Here is a 19,147-nt window from a genome sequence, read left to right as displayed (position 1 = left end):
GTTTGTTTTGTTGTCCACTAACTTTGGTACTTTCCCCTGAACTGCCTGACCTACATTTGCCCTGCTCATATTCATTCTTTGGACTTTGGCACTTTCATTTCAAAATGCTGATAATAAAATCTTATCTTCACGTGATTTGTAACGAAAGTGGATTAAACATTCACTAATATTAGAATTAATATTACTTATATTTACTTTAGTTAATACAACTGCGTTAATATTTAAATCAATTGATAATTTTATTTGTAATGTTTATTATTCCCTTTAACTTTTGTCCAAAACAAAACAGCATAAGAAGCGTCTGATTAAGTTTTAATAGTTGATCAAAATTAGCAATTACTAAGACTTTTTGTTCTTTATTAAATGCACAACAAGTCTCTTTCTCTTTATTTTTTTGTTGTTCAAACTGATTATCATCCATAATAGTACATAAGCAGGAAACTAGTGTATTTGATGCAGACCCAAGATTAGCTGATGCCTGATAAAGGAATGTGCTGTAAAAGGGCAATGAAAAAGGGTTGGAACAATGGTTTGAAAACAGGATTCAAGTTGCAATCTGGCAACTGTAAAATTTCAATTCAGTTAATTAAATTCATTTCAAATTAAAAAGTTATATCAATACTAGTGATGAAGAAACAGCTAGATTGTTCCAAAATTCAACCCGGTTTGGGAAGGAATTTAGCAGTGTTACACTGCAGTTGGTCCATTCTTATCTTCCCTTAGTGAAAATCCAGCAAGTCATTTGGTTCAAGTGCAACTCAAATAATTAGAGGACATTTATGACACAGAAGGCCATTTGGCCCATGTGATAATACAGATTATATCACCAATGTGTATATGTCCTGCATCGGACTTGTCAGTCACCAACGAGCCTGCAGCAGACGTGGACATACCCCTCCATAAATCTTCGTCCGCGAAGCCAAGCCAAAGAGATATGTACATATGTACAGATGGTAGGGTAGGATAACTATGATTGGCTGAGAGTGTAGCCACACCTACTGGCAGGCCTTAAAGGATTGCTCCTAGCCAGACCAGGCCATTCTGGACTGGTCGACCTACTTGTGATATGCTCCAGTCTTTTAGTTAATAAAAGCCTTGGTTTGGATCAACGAGTCTTTGGTTCTTTCGACGCGCATTACAGCCCACTGTATATATCCTAGTCGAAAAAGAGCCCTGTAACCTATCACATTCCCTAGTGCTAAGGCCTCGGCCCTGCTGTTGATGGTTCATCAATTAAAATTTTCCCAATTCCTAAATCATTCTGATTAATCCTTTCTGCCTTCCTCTCCAAGACCATAATTTCTCTACTGAAGTGGCCAGAAATGTTATCAGTACAGGTTTTGGTCTGATTAGCACTGTTTATAGTCCTTAATTTTGTATTATATTGTAAAGGAAAGCATTCCATATGCACTTCTGACCACCTTATTGGCCTCTCTGTCCACCTTTTAGGATCTTTGGACATACATTCCTGTGTCCCTCTGTTCTATTGTCTTTCTTGGTATTTTCCATTTACTGATTGGAAACATGGATCCACAGGTCGATAGCTATGAATTCAGACCAAAAAGATAGTCAGCTTATAATGGTGCCCGCCAAACTGCCAATTTTCCAACTGCTTAATTTGAGGTGCATTGATCATTCTTACTCTGGCCTGATTACCCTTACCGAATTATATGAATCTAAATCTTAAAAATGTAAATATCATATATTCTTTAAAAGCAAACATTTTAATTTCTGCTTAATTTATTGGAAAGTGATGTTTTGCAATGAACCAGATTCATTCCACTTGGTTCTTTTCTTTTTCAGTATGAAGTCAGTCAGAAAGTATGTTGGGTGCCGTTTGTAGTTACATTAAGATTGTTTACTCAATGATAAGTAAACTTTATAAAATGCACTAATGTGGCACACACCTTAAGAACATAGGATGATAGGAACTTGCTGATTAATGCTAAACTGGTAAAGAATATGGTTGATTTGTATATAACTAAAGAAATAATTTGCTTATATGTAAACATCACTTTGCAATAGATTCGCCACTTCGCTGGCACCACTCCCATCACCTGGCAGGTTTTAAAATGGTGACCAGAGCTTCTGTAACTTCCTCCCTTGGTTTTTTTTAATGACCTGGGATATATTTTCAACAAACCTTACTAGCACTCATTTTCAAAGATGATAAACCCCTTGACATTTTGTCTTTCACTATGTTTATCCCACGCAACATTGTGCATCCTTCCTCCATAACAGTAACATCGATATTGCCCCCCCTTCTCTTGTGAAGTCAGTTGAAAAATATTAATTGAGAACTGTACTCTTGTTTGAGACAGTGGTGTACAGAGCAGAAACTTTAGAGAAGTAAATTTATTTTGTTTTGAATTTACTAATGGAAATTAGCTAAATTATTTTTAAAGTTGCATCCTCTCAACTTGGTAGCTTTCAGTTGAGAAGATGTTTTTGTCACTACAGTAAAACCCCTGTTATCCAGAATTCAATCAGCTGACAGCCTCAAACAACTGGTAAAAAAAATTGAGGAAGATAAATAGGTAAAAAATATGGAAGTTTAAATTGGCACGTCTCACTGTTAATTTGCCAATCACACAGCACACAATCTCAAGCAACTGGAAAATACACTCATCTGGCATTTACTACTCTCCATAGGGGTTTTACTGTATTTAGTAGAAGTCAGGTGACTCACTAATATTGCTGATGCTTCTCAGAGCACAGCAGTCCTGAGTGTAGACTTTTGTGATTGAGGGGCTGATGTTGAATCGGATTGATAAGAGAACACAAGCAATGTAATGCCACAGCTGATGCAATATTAGTGGTTTGGTGATAATGGAATACAGTTAATGGATTAGTGAGTATTTTCGATGCTGAAGATGAGGCTTGGCAGTGCAACTCAACTGAGGGGAATGTGAATCCTGAATCATGTGGGAAGATGTGAATGCTTCCAGAGACTTCAACAAGTACAAGTGCAAGGAATGTTTCCCACTGCAGCATTTAAATTCTGGATTTTGGAGCTGACACAGGCAATGTGACCAAACCTTGAGGTGTAGGACATTGTGGAGAGTATGTTTGGGAAGTGGGATACATTTTGGGCATAAAAGAAATGGGTGACCACCAGGGAAATTAGGAAGATGTTTTATCTTATCTTTGTCCTTTTTTTTTTGTAACTAGTAAACCTACCTGGATTATGCTCATGAGGTGAGAAGCCCTTTGATACTAATTTCAGCTATATTAGCTTCATTCCCTAAAAACTAAATCAAAGATTATCCCTCTGTCTGGCTTTTGTTAGAAAAGAAAACAAAAATTTCTAACAAAATTCCCCATAATATAATTTCAGGATTCTGTTCTCTCGATGCCTTTTACAAGGTGTCCCAGTTACTATGAGGATGATTGAAAACTCCTACTAACCCTGTGCCTTTCTTGACCTTTTTCTCACAGTTGAACTAGTCATGAATCGATGAACTTGGCACAGATTGCATTTCTCAGGATAAATCTTTGCTGCATCAGCATTCAGATCTGGTTAGAGAATTCATCAGGAAGCATCTGAACTACCTGTGGGCTCTTCTTTTTTGACTGTTTGGCTGTCGTTCAGTTTTTTGCCTAGACTACACTTTATCAAGCATCTCCTGAAACCTATCCATGAAGCACTTGGCCTCCTGAACGGATGCTGGCTGCTGCTCACCTTGATGTTTAAGTTCCTCCAGCTGAGGACATGACCTGCTTCTGCTCACCTTGGTCTTCGGAAGGCTCAACCTGCCAGTAGGAGTGAAATGACTTGGAAGTATCCTGCCAATTCATTGACTGCGATGTTGGAAAAACTCAATTGATTGCCATGGGCAGGCAAGGTGAGGTCAACCACACATTTGCTCTTTCTTGCCCTGCTGAGCATCACGCTGACTACATCAAGACTGATGTTGCAACTTTTTTTTCTGGGCAAGTGGTAATTTTTACAGCATTCAGCCTTTGATAGATGTTACCATTACTTCGGGGTGATATAATGATTTTGAACTCGCTCAATACTAGAATGGAGCATCAGTCCATGGTCATCTTCAAGTTGGGTGGAGCTTGAAATCAAGCTTTTAAAGACTTTAAAGGCCTTGTTGGCCAAGGGAAGCCAAATAGATGGTTCGTTTTTTACTTTATTATCATATAGTTGTCATGTAAAATTAAGAAATATCCCTGCAGAAGATCACCAAACATCAGTGTGTCAGAAGGGGAAGGAAGATGCTTGCGGATAAGGACAGCCAATTATATTAAGCATTATCTGAAACAACCTTTTGTTTTTTTCCAATTGCTACTTTCAGTTGTAGTTGAAATCATTTTAGATTGCTTGCATATCAATTCCAAACATTAATCACTGTGTTGGGAATATCTTTAGATTTAAATTTAGAAAGTTATCTTTTAACAATCTAATTTAGAGATACAGCACGGTATCTCTTTTGGCCCACGATCCTTCATAGCCATGTGACCAATTAACATTGTAACCCTGTATGCCTTTGGAATTGGGTGAGAAAACCAGAACACCAGAAGTAAATCGATGTGGATGTGATGAGAACATAGAAGCACTTTACAGACAACACTACATTCAAACCCAAATCACTGGTGCTGTAATCGCATTGTGCTAACTGCTACACCAACCATACCGCCCCTGGATGTAACTCCTGCATTCAATCCATGTTTCCTTATTTTAGCCAATGTTCATATTGCAGCAGCTAGCTGTAACGTGAACCAGCAGTACTTACATCAATAGTGATGAAGTGTTTTGGAAAGGATGGTTATGAAGCATATCAGTTCCTGTCTAAGCAGTGACTGGAATGGGTACATACCAGTTCGTCTATTTGTAGGAACAGGTCTACAGCAGATACCATCTCACTGGTTCTACACAAAGACCTGGTACACCTGGACAGCAAAGATTCATACATCAGGATGCTCTTTATTGACTACAATTCAGCATTTAACACCATCATCCCCTCAAAACTGATCAGCAAACTCCAAGACCTGGGACTCCAAACTCCACTGTGTAATTGGATCTTCACCTCCACACCACAATCAGTGAAGATGGGTAAGAACATCTCCTTCACAATCTCCATCAGTACCAGAGCACCACAGGGCTGTGTTCTTAGCTCACTGCTCTACTCACTTTATACCTACGATTGTGTGGCTCAGTATGACAATAACATCATCTACAAATTTGCCTATGATACCATGTTAGTGGGTTGTATAAAGGAAGGGGATGAGTCAGCACACAGGATGGAGATTGAAAACTTGGCTGAATGGTGAACCAACAGCAACCTTGCTCTCAATGTCACCAAAACTAAGGAGCTGATTGTTGACTTCAAGAAAGGAAAGCCAGAGATTTACAATCCATTGATCATTGGGGGATCAGAGGTGGAGAGGGTGAGCAAATTTAAGTTCTTGGGAGTCATTATCTCGGAGGATCTTTCCTGAACCCAACACACCAATGGTATTGTGAAGAAAGGACATCGGCACCTCTACTTCCTCAAGAATTTGCAGAGGTTTGGTATGACACCAGAAACCCTGGAAAATTTATACAAAGGTGTGGTGAAAAGTGTTCTTACCAGCTGCATCACCAATAACCCTGGGCATAAAGCCCTCCAATAGGTAGTGGACACAGCCCGGGTCATCAGAGACAAAACACTCCCCACTATTGAATACTGTACAGGGAACGCTGCTGTCAGAGAGCAGCAGCAATCATCAAAGACCCACACCACTCAGCACACGCTCTGTTTTCCCTGCTGCCATCAGGAAAGAGGTCAAGGTGCCACAAGACTCGCACCATCAGGTACAGGAACAACTGGTCCCCCTCCACCATCAGGCTCCTCAACAACAAACTTAACCAGGGACTCATTTAAGGACTTACTTGTGCACTTTATTGATTTTCTTGTTTATTCTCTGGATTACACAGTCAGTTTATTTACATTTGTTACCTGTTTACAATTATTGATTATTTACATGTTTTCACTGTGTAGTTATTTTTTTGTATAACCAATGAGTGGTAATTCTTGCGCGCCCACAGGAAAAAAAAGAATCTTGGGTTTATATGTGATGTCATGTACGTACTCTGACAAGAAATCTGAAATCTAAAAAATAAACAGATCTATGGTTTGAATGTATCCATATTCAGAACCATTTGAAGTAAAAAACAGTACTGGAAAAACTCAGCAGGTCACACAGTGTATTTTATATAATGAAAGATACATATCGGATGTTCAGGGCCTGAGCTCTTCATCAAGATATGGGAGCCATACATGAAACACAATAGAGAAAACCTACCATGGACATTTACCACCTAAAATGATAGAAGGAGAAGAGAATGAAAAGAACTGACTCAGTGGAATTTCTTGTTTATTTTTATTGAGTGACAACATCGTTTGACGGGTTTAATGTATCTTATATTCTGAACTTTAAATAAATGGGAGGGGAGGTAGGGAGGGAGGGAGGGGAGGAGGGGGGGAGAAAACGACACTATATATTTAAGAAGGAAAATGTATGTATCTTGATCAATATGGTTTATAGTGTGAAAAATAAAAAAAAATTAAAAAGATATGATCAATATGTAGGCAAGCATCTGAATGGAATGGCAGGGGGAGAGGCAGGGGAGAAGCATACTTCCTCCTCCCCCCCCAACTTCAGTCCCCCAAAAACCCTCCCTCGTATGTCCCCCCCATGACCTCATGCCTGTGGGTCTATGCTCCACTCCCTGCTCCTCCCCCTTCTAATTTATTCAGGCAGCTACCTACATATTGATAATACCACGGTGAAGGACTCCAGCCCAAAATGTTGGTGATTTACTATATAAAGTATGGTGTAAATCCTGCTGGATTTCTCCAGTGTTATGTCTATACTACAATCACAACATCTGCAGACGTTCATGCTTCATTCCATATTGCAGCAGGTCTTTGGATGAACTTTTATGAAACCATTTACTATCCTTCATAATTCTATTAGAATTGAAAATATTCCCAACATCTGTTCAATATTTCCTAATAACTGTTTCCTTGATTTTAAGCAGAATATTCTTTTATTTCCATAATTTTCATCCAGCTTCCTGGATGAGGCCATAATCCCTAAGCATCTTCATTCCCTCCAGTTGGATGGTCTAGAAGTGGTGTTATACTGTTGCCCAGATAATCGTCAAATCTCTCTCTGAATCTCATGAATATTCATGGGATGATATCAAGCATGGGAAGGAAACTTCCATGCTGGCTCCCACTAATAAATCAGTACAGGCATACCCTGTATAACATAGTTAATACGTTGCAAGCAGGTTCATTGCTATGGAAAACTGCCCTGTCAAAGCATTATTACAATGCATTCCAATCCTATAAAAGGGATATATAAAACTGATCTTTATTGCCAATAGACCTTTATTAACAATAAGTGAACAATGTTTATTTAAGAAAATATTTGTCTAATGTCTCTTTTCTTTGGCTTGGCTTCGCGGACGAAGATTTATGGAGGGGGTAAAAAGACCACGTCAGCTGCAGGCTCGTTTGTGGCTGACAAGTCCGATGCGGGACAGGCAGACACGATTGCAGCGGTTGCAGGGGAAAATTGGTTGGTTGGGGTTGGGTGTTGGGTTTTTCCTCCTTTGCCTTTTGTCAGTGAGGTGGGCTCTGCGGTCTTCTTCAAAGGAGGTTGCTGCCCGCCAAACTGTGAGGCGCCAAGATGCACGGTTTGAGGCGTTATCAGCCCACTGGCGGTGGTCAATGTGGCAGGCACCAAGAGATTTCTTTAGGCAGTCCTTGTACCTTTTCTTTGGTGCACCTCTGTCACGGTGGCCAGTGGAGAGCTCGCCATATAACACGATCTTGGGAAGGCGATGGTCCTCCCTGTCAAATCACCCACATGAGACTTTCACCAAAGTTAGATCAGTACCACTGCCGGAGAGTGCAGGGAGCACAATCACAGAGGGGACAGCAATAACTTTTAACACGGCCACTTGACTCTCTCTATTCAACAGCAAATTCCAGGCGTTCCCCTCCATACAAAATGCCATTGTTCCACGGTTTGGAAATTTGTTGTTTTGAGCAGAGACGAAAGAAACGCAGATTCCTATCAGTGTTAGGCAGCGTTCTGCAGAATAGGGCAGAGAGCCCGATCACAGCAGGGACAGAATGACTGTTAACACAGCCAGTTAACTCCCTAGATTCCACAGCTCAGCACCTATATCTCAAATATTCTAAATAAGAGCAAAGTATTATGAGGTGGTTTAAATAGCAACAACAATAAAATATTAACGTTGCAAATTTATAATTGCAGGTCAGAAATTTCAAACTATATAAACTACATATCAAAACCTGTGCTTTTCAAACCTGTGTTATACAGGGTATGCCTGTATTCCATGTCGAACGCCACTTGATTTAAGATTATGCAACAAGGACACAGAATTAATCTGGAGGCCAGTCTGGACCTCTGGCTGGTTAAAGGAATTCTGCTTATTTATTTGCATCAGACTCCACTCAACTTGAGTGTAAATTACTTCAGCATGCCTTAAGGTTGAGAAAAGTGGTAGATGCACAAAAGTTGTTTCTTTGACTGTTATCTACTAGCAATTTCTTGGACTCATTTGCTCTTGATAATTCCATTTTTTTAATGTACTGTAAACTATAATAACACAAGCAAGGTTGAAGATGTCTGCCCTCAATCTGTACCCATTCTGACTGTAGAAAATGCAGTTGCTTATTTCCAATTGGTATGTATTTCACTAAACACGTCTCTGTGAATTTCCTCATGCGTTTCTCTCAACACCCTCTTCTAAATATTCTTTATCGTGGGTCTTCATTCTTGGATATCTGACCTAGTTCTACTAAATTTTGTGTGGGCATTCATTATGAGAGGTGAAGGTTTTTATCTTCTCTTGTGAAAATCAATACTTAACCTTGCACTCAATGTCACCAAAACCATGGAGCTGATTGTTGACTTCAGGAAGGGAAAACCCAAGGTGTACGATTCAGTGATCATTCAGGAATTGGAGATAGAGAGGGTGAGCACATTTAAGTTCTTATAAGTTACTATCTCGGGGGATCCAACATACTAATGGCATCATGAAGAAAGCACGCCAAAGCCTCTACTTCCTCAGGAGTTTATGGAGGTTTGTTATGACTTCGGAAACCCTGGCAAATTTCTGCAGATGTGTGGTGGAAAGTGTGCAGATGGACTGGCATGAAGGCACCATTATCCCTGAGTGGAAAGCACTGCACCATCGAGAATATAGAACATAGAACAATACAGCTCAGTACAGGCCCTTTGGTCATCAATGTTGTGCCAACCCATATATTCTTTTTTTAAAAAAAAAGTACTAAACCCTCCCTAACCTATAACCCTCTATTTTTTTTCATCCATGTATCTGTCTAAGAGTCTCTTAAATGCTCCCAATGTTTCAGCCTCCACCATCATCCCCGTCAAGGCATTCCAGGCACCCACAACTCTCTGTGCATAAAAAAAAAACTTACTGTGGATGCCTCCCCTAAACTTCCCTCCCTTAACTTTGTTTATATATCCTCTGGTGTTTGCCACCCTATCTATGCCTCTCATAATCTTGTAGACATCTACAGGGAACCCTAATGCAGGAGAGCAGCAGCAATCATCAAGGATCCTTACCACCCAGCACAGCTCTGCCCTCTCAGGAAAGAAGTAAGGTGCTATAAGATTTGCACCACCAGGTCCAGAATCAGTTGTTGCCTCTCCTGTTTCTAATCATGATGTTATTTCATCTATCATTTTCATTCTCTGTCTCCCTTTATCTAGCAAAGATAAAGAGACTTAAACTATGTATTGGGCATGAGCCCTTCATCAAGGTATGAGCAAAATGTTAGCAGGTGCCTGCATAAAATGGTGGGGGGAGGGGCAGAGGATCAATTTGATCTCTGATGACCACAAACACCTTCATTATGTTGAGAAAAGTCCAACATGTTTGGGAGCCCATTCCTTTAGAGTTGTGATGGGACTTTAGGCCAAAAGGATTTTTTCAAAAAAGCTTGGCGTTAGAAAATGTGCACATGAAGTAAGCACAGGGGAGTGCAAGTTCACTCCGCAACTGCTATATTCCTATGTATTAAGTGTGCTCATCTTAGATATGCACCAGCTTCGCACAGACATTCTCTATTTTCTGTGTTGCTATGGTAATTATAATGATCTTTGAAGAGTGAAATTCATACGGACATAATATATTACATTCTCAATGATCAGAACAATAAATACGACTAATACAGTTGAAAATATTAAATACTTGTTATTTAGAAACTGATAGAATAGGAAGATCAATCGGAATTTACTTTGAGATTACACTCATTACATCATGGGTACTGCAAATAGAAGGGAGGATTTTGCTCTTGAAGTATTGCAGTGAACTGTGATTCCCTGGTAATATGTTGCGCTGATGACTGGCCCTGTACCCATCTTCCCACATAAGCCTGGTTTCCCGCCTAAACACAGAACCCTTCTGAAGACTACTGTTGAACCCTTCCCTTAGTTATAAGCTAATAAAGGCATTTGCTCTCCCTCCAGTTGTGAGAGCTTTTATTTATGCTACAATTTTATTAGCTTATTCCCTGATGATTGAAGTGCTACTCAAGCCGGGTTATGCTATTGATAGGCCCACTGTCCCCCAACGCAGCTGACGAATTCAAATTACTGGCTAGACTGCTTCCAGGCCTACCTGAACGTGACCAAAAATGTCTTCCACACCAATGAATTCAGGATGCCTGCACTTGTTTAGAGGGTAGGAACGAAAGGGTATGCAGTCATCAGGGACTGCTCTATTTATGACACTGCCATCGAGGTGTTGAAGGCTAGGTACCTGAAGTCGCAGAACAAGGTCCTAGTGAGGAACCGACTCGCTCTATGTTGCCAGCAGCCAGGAGAGACCATCGATGACTACCTGCTGGATCTGTGGACCCCACCAAGAAGTGCAGATACGAAGTGGCTATGGGCCACGTTCGTGAGGAAAAACAGATTTTGGACACTCTAGTCGCAGGGGTCTGCATGAGGTACATGAGGCAGCGACTGCTCGAGTCGGGAAAGAAGGACCTGGTTAAGCATGTCAAAATGGCCAAATCACTGAACAGGCCAAGCTGGAAAATGATGACTTAGAAGCCAGTGAGCTCACTCACCCAGGTGAGCCCTTCCAAGGACTGGCTGCTCGCGCTACCCCTGCCCTAATGGCTGCCGCTTCCCATTCCAGGGAGTGCTTTTTCTCCGGCATGAGCCAGCATCCCTGATCTCGTTACCCACTAAAGACTCAGTGTGTTTCAGCCATGGCAAGAAAGGGCATTGGGTGAGGGTTTGTCACTCGAGGGGAAATCTGGGAAGTTTGCGGCCTGCACCACTCCCGGATCTGATTCCAGCCCCAAGCCATCTGCCCTGAATTCACCCAAACCTACTTGTTTCATGACACACTGACGGAGAGTGGCGGTAAAGAGATGGCCCGAAAAGGCTTGGTGGCCATCTTGCTGTGACCTGAGGTTGATGCCATCTTACCCATGCAAGGCAATCCAATGAGGATCATGGAGTCCCCGGGGACCTAGGCTCGATGGTCCTAGATCAGGACACACTTCACCAGCTCAGCAATTCTATAGTGACTGTGAAGGTAAACGGACATTCCACTAAATGCCTAATCGACACAGGCTCTACTGAGAGTTTCATAGACTCACGGACTGTGCAAAAATATAACCTGAAGATGTATCCTTCTAATTACCGCATTTTTCTCATGTCTCATTCGCATTCTGTGCATGTTCAACAACATTGATTAGTACATCTCATTCAGTGGTGGGGGGGGGGGGGGGGGGAGGTGAATTCTGTAAATTTTGCTTGTATATTCTTGATAAATTGTGTGCTCCGTTGTTGTTGTGTCTGGACTTCCTGTGTCACGTTAAAAGTGCGACCTTCAGAGTATTCTGGACCCCTCCCCCCATAACGGTTCAGAACGGAGGGCCCCTAAAATCAAAAACCATATGCAGCCTCTCCACACTAAATATAGACTCCCCCTCCTCTCTTCCCGAATCTGAACTCTGACTGCCAACCCGTTGCTACCAAGAGAAGGAGGTACAGTGAAGCAGAACGAGAATTTATGAAGTCAGAGACTCAACTTCTGCTGGATGAAGGTATCATCGAACTTTGCGTCAGCTCGTGGAGAGTGCAAGTAGTAGTGGTAAAGGGGGAAAACAAGTACAGGTTAGTAATTGACTATAGCCAAACTATTAATCGGTACACACTCCTGGACGCATACCTCCCCCCTCATATTTCAGGCATGGTGAATGATATCACGCAGTATCAGGTCTATTCGACCATTGACCTGAAAGGTGCCTATCACCAGCTACCAATCCATTTAGAGGACTGTCATTTGAGGTTAATGGTCATCTCTATCAATTCCGGAGCATCCTTTTCAGTATTTCTAATGGGGTTTCTATCTTCCAGAGGCAGATGAACAGAATAGTTGATGAGTATGGGTTCCCCTACCTCAATAATGTTACCATCTGTGGCCACACCTTGGAAGACTATGACGCTAACCTCCAGAGTTTCATCCATGCGACGAGAGCTCTGAATCTCCCTTATAACTCTAACAAGTTCGTGTTCAGGACTAAATGTCTGGCTATCCTTGGCTACGTGGAGGAGAATGACATCATTGGCCTCAATCCCAATAGGATGCGCCCCCTGTTAGAGCTGCCCATTCCCAGGACCACAAAGGCTTTGAGAAGATGCCTGGGGTTTTTCTCATATTATGCCCAGTGGATTCCTCAATACGCCGATAAGGTTTGCACTCTCTTAAAAACCACTAATTTCCCCATCTCGGCTGAAGCCCAAATGGCTTTTAACTACCTCCAGAATCACATTGTGAAAGCCGCCATGCAGGCAGTGGTTGATGATAAACCATTCTCAGTGGAAAATGACACTTCAAACGTGGCCCTGGGCCTGGCCGTTATTCTCAATCAAGTGGGCAGGCCGTTTGCATTTTTTTCTTGGACATTTTAAGGCCATAAGCTCCAGAACCCATTGGTGGAAAAGGACGCTGTAAGGCACTGGAGACACCACTTGGCTGGTGGAAGATTTACACTCCTCACTGACCAGTGCTTGCTTGCATTCATGTTCAATAATGTCAAGAGGGGCATAATCAAGAATGACAAAATTGCTAAGTGGAGGATCGAGCTCTCCACCTACAACTATGATATTGCCTATTGGGCAGGAGCCCTTAATGACCCTCCAGATGCCTTATTCAGAGGAAGCTGTGCCTCTACACACCCTGGCCAACTGTGGTCTGTGCATAATGAGCTCTGCCATCCAGGGTTCACCCACATGGCTCATTTTGTCAAGGTGCACAATCTGCCCTACTCCATGGAGGACATCAGGGAAATGATCAGATCTTGCCAGGTCTGCGTGGAGCCCTGCAAAGGCTCACCTGATCAAGTCATGCAGGCCCTTCAATCATCTATTTTAAGGGAGCTCTCTCCTCCACGAACAGGAACACCTTCTTCCTCTCAGTCATTTATGAGTACTCTCACTTCCTGTTCGCCATTCCATGCCCAGACATGTATAGTTGATCAGTTATGAAGGCCCAAGACTCAATTTTCAACCTGTTTGAGTATCCCAGCTATATTCATAGTAACCGGGGCTCATCCTTTATGACCGATGAACTACATCAGTACGTGCTGGTGAGGGGCATTGCATCCAGCAGGACTACTCACTACAACCCCCGGGGTTATGGGCAGGTTGAAAAGGAGAACGCCTCGGTCTGGAAGGCTGAAAAACTGGCCCTGAAGTCAAAAGGCATCCCAGACGTGCTGACAGGATATCCTCCCTATGGCACTCCATTCCATCTGATCGCTATTATGAACCGCGACCAACGCTACTCCTCACGAGCTCCTATTCAATTTTGAAAGAATGTCGGCATCGGGAACTACACTCCCAACCTGTTCACCACTCCTGGTCCAGTCCTTCTCAGGAAGCATGTGAGGAGAAGCAAGACCGACCCCCTGGTGGAAAGGGTGAAACTGCTCCACGCCAATCCCACGTATGCCTATGTGGAGTACCCGGATGGCAGGGAGGACACTGTCTCCAGCAGGGACCTGGCACCGCAGGAACAGAGGGTCATTGCCTCAGGTACCCTGTGAGCCACAGAACTCATTCTCACCGCCCCCCAGTCAGGGCCTCAGGGAATCTGGTTCAAGAGGAAAGTTTATCTCCCTCCATCATCGAGAAGGAGACCCAGCCTGCTTATCCTTTCTCACAAGAGGACCAGGAGTCTCAAGGAGTCCAAGGGTCCCTGGTGCTGAGGTGCTCCATCAGGATCTCCAGACTCCTGTTCCGCTTAAATCTGTAAATTTGTAAATAACTGTATATTGTTTTTACCACTTGTTTCTGAACCCTTGTTCTCTGCCTTCATTCACAGACCCTAAATTCTATAGGAAGGAGTGAACGCAGTTAACTGGGATTCATTAGTAGGGTGTTGTACTGAAGGCTGGCCCCGCCTCCCAGCTCCACCTCATCTGCTCACACATAACCCTCATTTCCTGCCTAAACCCAGAAGACCACTGTGAAACTTAAACCTTAGTCATAAGCTAATAAAAGCATTTGTTCTCCCTCCAGTCATGAGAGCTTTTATTCATGCTACAATTATATTGGTTTCCTGTGTAACAAGCAGGCAGAGGCTGTTGAATGTCACATGATGGGCTGATCCCACAGACCCACTCAGTGCTTTGGTCAGAAGTGAACTTTGCTTTCACTGTCCTGCAAGTCTTCAGATATTTTGGACTTGTCTTTGGGAAAACGTCTGAAACCGATAAGTTCATACTTTTAACTTTTGTTCCTGATATTATTCTGGGTTTACTTACTATCTGTCATTTATAATTTGCATTGTTCAGTTCTAATTTTCTTTCAATCTGGATCTGGTATGCCAAAAGATCAAGATCTGGTACCGTAGGCAATGTTGTTCTTCTCTCTGTACATGGAAGTCATGGAGTCAAAGAGATCTAAAGGACAGAAACAGCTCTTTGGCTCACCAGTAAAAACATAATGCTGGAGAAACTCAGCAGGTTAAACTGTGTACTTTATATAGTAAAGATACTTAACCAACGTTTCTGGCTTGAGCCGTTCTTCAAAGGTGGCTGGCTTCATTTTGCTCATATCTTGATGAAGACCTCAAACCCAAACATCCGCAATTGGGACCGGGTTTCGAATCCCGCACTGTCTGTAAGAAATTGATAAATTCTCTTCGTTTTTGCGTGGGTTTTCCTGGGTGGTGGTGGGGGGGGGGGGGCTCTGGTTTCCACCCACCATTCAAAACATACAGGGGTTTAGGTTAATTGGGTGTAAATTGGGTGGCAAGGACTCGTGGGCTGAAATGCCCTGTTACCATGCTCTATGTCTAAATGTCTACATTTACAAAAACATGATGCCAAGGAAAAAAGCATGAAAGTCTGCAGACATTGCAATTGAAGTAAAAACTGCCACGCCAACCATGCTGTGTTGATTACCACAAACCCATATTTTACATAAGTCCTAACCTGGCCTATTCCCCACCCCCCCCCCCCCCCCGCCGCCCCCCATTCCCAGTAATTCTTTCCCCTAACTCTACTATTCATGCACAGATCAGGGGTAATCTATCAAACCACAAACCTTGGAATATGGAGGGAAACCTCAGCACCCTGAAGAAACTCATGTAGACAGATGGACAATATGAAGGCTCCACACAGAGAGCACTAGAGGTCAGTTTTGAACTCTGGTCACTGAGGCTGTGAGACAACTTATATGTTCTGTGGTGAATATTTTAGTAGCAGCAGTTCTACTGGCCACACAGAGTAGAAGATTGAATATATATCCCCAGTATTGAGGATTATTGTGGAGGAGAAGTTATCATCAATCCTCACTGATTGTAGCCTGTGGGATAGAAAGTCATGGATCCAGATGCAGAGAAGGTGCTGAGATCAAGATCACAGGTTGGAGATTAGCTGCACAGCTCCTAATACTGGCAACCCCTTCGCCAAAAATCTAATTATCTTGAATATTTCATGCAACCTCAAAGAGAAATAGAGTGAATTTATAAATCATATAACTTACATTAGACCTCATTTGGATTATTATGGACAGGTCTTACATTCTATTAAGCACAGATATAGAGGCATTTGACAAGGTGCAAAAACATTGCAAGAATTTTTTAAAAGGTTTTATTCATTAGGAATAGATTAGAGCTGATTTCAAGAAAAGTGAAGCTGAAGAGTGACTTGATAGACATCTTCAAGATAATTGAAGATATTAAGAGGATAAATGTAAAGAAGATGGTTTCATTTGGGTGGGAGTATAGAACTAAAAGCCATAAATATATAGGATAATTACTTATAAATCCAATAACACATTCATTAGAAAGTTATTTACCCAAGGAATGGTTAGAATGTGGACATATCCAATGTAGTCATTTATATTTTATGCACAGAAATCCCATGATATTGCCATAAGGAAGACCCAGCATTAAGCCAGCTTTGGTCATTTACGCTGAACCGAACACATCTGGCATTATGCCAGACCAATATGTCATTTTACACAGCAAGCCGCTGTTCAGGAGCAAAAGAAGCGGGATATGTAACACAACAGCATTGGCATCAGCGTCTAGGGTCACGTATAACATACCATATTTGGTAGCATGTTGGACTCAATTTTTTTCTCCAAAAATGGTGGTGGCAAGCTGTGGGGGGACTCTCCCAATGGCCCACTGTCGGTCCCCGTAATGGTCATCGTGGTCTTGATAAATTGTTAGGTTTGAGAGAGATGAGTCTGGACACAGGGTTTTCAATCAAACTTTACTTTTATTAGACACAACAATCAACAGAAGAGTGTGGAAAAATTGTAATGGGAATAAAACACACATGAGCACAATTTATAAAAGAGTGTGGGAAAATACACTGGCAATTTAATAAAACAAACACACAATTTATAAAAGAGCATGGGAAAATACATGGGCAATTTAACAAAATATATGCACATAATTTATAAAAGAGTATAGGAAAATACACTGGCAATTTAATAAAACAAACACACAATTTATAAAAGAGCATGGGAAAATACATGGGCAATTTAACAAAATATATGTGCATAATTTATAAAAGAGTAGGAAAATACACTGGCAATTTAATAAAACAAACACACAATTTATAAAAGAGCATGAGAAAATACATGGGCAATTTAACAAAATATATGTGCATAATTTATAAAAGAGTGTAGGAAAATACACTGGCAATTTAATAAAACAAACACACAATTTATAAAAGAGCATGGGAAAATACATGGGCAATTTAACAAAATATATGCGCATAATTTATAAAAGAGTAGGAAAATACACTGGCAATTTAATAAAACAAACACACAATTTATAAAAGAGCATGGAAAAATACATGGGCAATTAACAAAATATATGTGCATTATTTATAAAAGAGTGTAGGAAAATCTACTGCAAATATTGAACTATAACAGTGGTTTTCAACCTTCTTTCCACTCACATACCACCTTCAATAATCCCTATGCCATAGGTGCTCTGTGATTCATAAGGGATTACTCAAGATGGTATGAGACTGGGGAAAAAGGTTGAGAACCACTGCTCTAGACCCAATTGTTACTGAAATATTTTGTTTGAGAAAAATTGTCATTGGCCAATTTCCTTTAGAGTTATGAAACCATGCACATAATGAGTCTATTAGGTATGATTAAAACCGTGGGTTTCAAATTTCTTTCCACTCACATACCACCTTAAGCAATCCTTGTCACTGCTATCTATCATTGGGAGTGGGTGACAGATAATGAAAGATAACATTGAGGGCTTCAGACTGTTCAAACTGAAGACAAACCCACAGACCAGCTTGCTCACAGCACAAGGTGACGAGAGACACTTGGGGACAGCTGAGAGCAGAGCAGTCGGATCAATGTAGGGGCTGGTGTTTTATCACAATGCCACTCCCTAACATTAACCTCCTCTCCCTTAATAACTGTGATTGTCTTGAATACATTCAGTAACTGACAATTCACACCCTCCTTCTGTAGAGTTCCAGATTCAGTACCCTTTGATATATACTTTTTATTATATTCATGAATAATCAAGCCCTATTTTGAAAGGCAAACAGCCACCCCACCTCTGTCCTGTCAAATCCATGAATTATGTACTTGTGAATTAAATTATCACTCTCCTCCCAGCAACATATCAGTGCTTCATCCACCCTAATGAAATGGTGAGTCTAGTAGAGGATCCATCACTATTTCACCACCAGCTCATTTCATCTCCAGCTCCAGCCACTTCATTTCCAGCTCATTTCAGGCTTCTGCATTTATGAGACAATGCACAGATATCCAAGATGGGCTAAGCCCCCAAGTGCCTGCTGGTCAGGTATTCCTTCATGAACTACTCGCTGTCAACCAAATCGACTCTTTTACCTTTGCTGTATAATTGCAGTTCAACCTAACAGACCTAGTGTAAGTCAATGATGTACTGGTAATGATACCTTGCCAGGTTCGTGCTGGACCCAGCCACATTTTGTGATTGCCTTCCCCTCTCTCCGTGAGAGGCCCACAGCAGCAGAGAGCAGGCAGCGGGATTATTATTAAAAAGATTTTTCATTTGTTTTTACTTGCATATTTTGTCCAAGTTTTAAATTCTTACCTGTAAATGCACTAAAAAAAAAGGACAGTACACAAACACGTCCTTTCCCGTCATCGTGCCAGAATGCTGGAATGCTGGATCACCCCTTTTATGCTGATGGTGTTCTGGTGCTGATACTACCTCTGCTACCTCTGCTGCCAGAAAAAAGCCGGGACTGGAATGACACCACCCCCCCCCTCCCCCCCACAATTCCATGTCGGTGCTTTTTACACTGCAGGTGTAATGTAAAAAAAGTTGCAAATATCCTGGAACAAAATAGCTGTGTAAAAAGCATAATTGAAGGAGAAAGAAATAGATATGTTGACAAGTTAGAAGAGAAATGTTAGGCAAGGGTTAATACTTAGACAGATGCAGTGGATCAAATCAGTGGTTTTCAAACTGCCCTCTAAATCACATTCCACCTTAAGTAATCCCTGTGCCATTGGTGCTCTGTAATTAATAAGGGATTGCTTAAGGTGGTATGTGAGTGGGAAGGGAAAGTTGAGAACA

This window comes from Narcine bancroftii, chromosome 2, assembly GCF_036971445.1.
Source record: "Narcine bancroftii isolate sNarBan1 chromosome 2, sNarBan1.hap1, whole genome shotgun sequence".
Lineage (NCBI taxonomy): Eukaryota > Metazoa > Chordata > Chondrichthyes > Torpediniformes > Narcinidae > Narcine > Narcine bancroftii.
The sequence above is the reverse complement of the archived record's forward strand: the minus strand, read 5'-3'. Positions refer to the sequence as shown.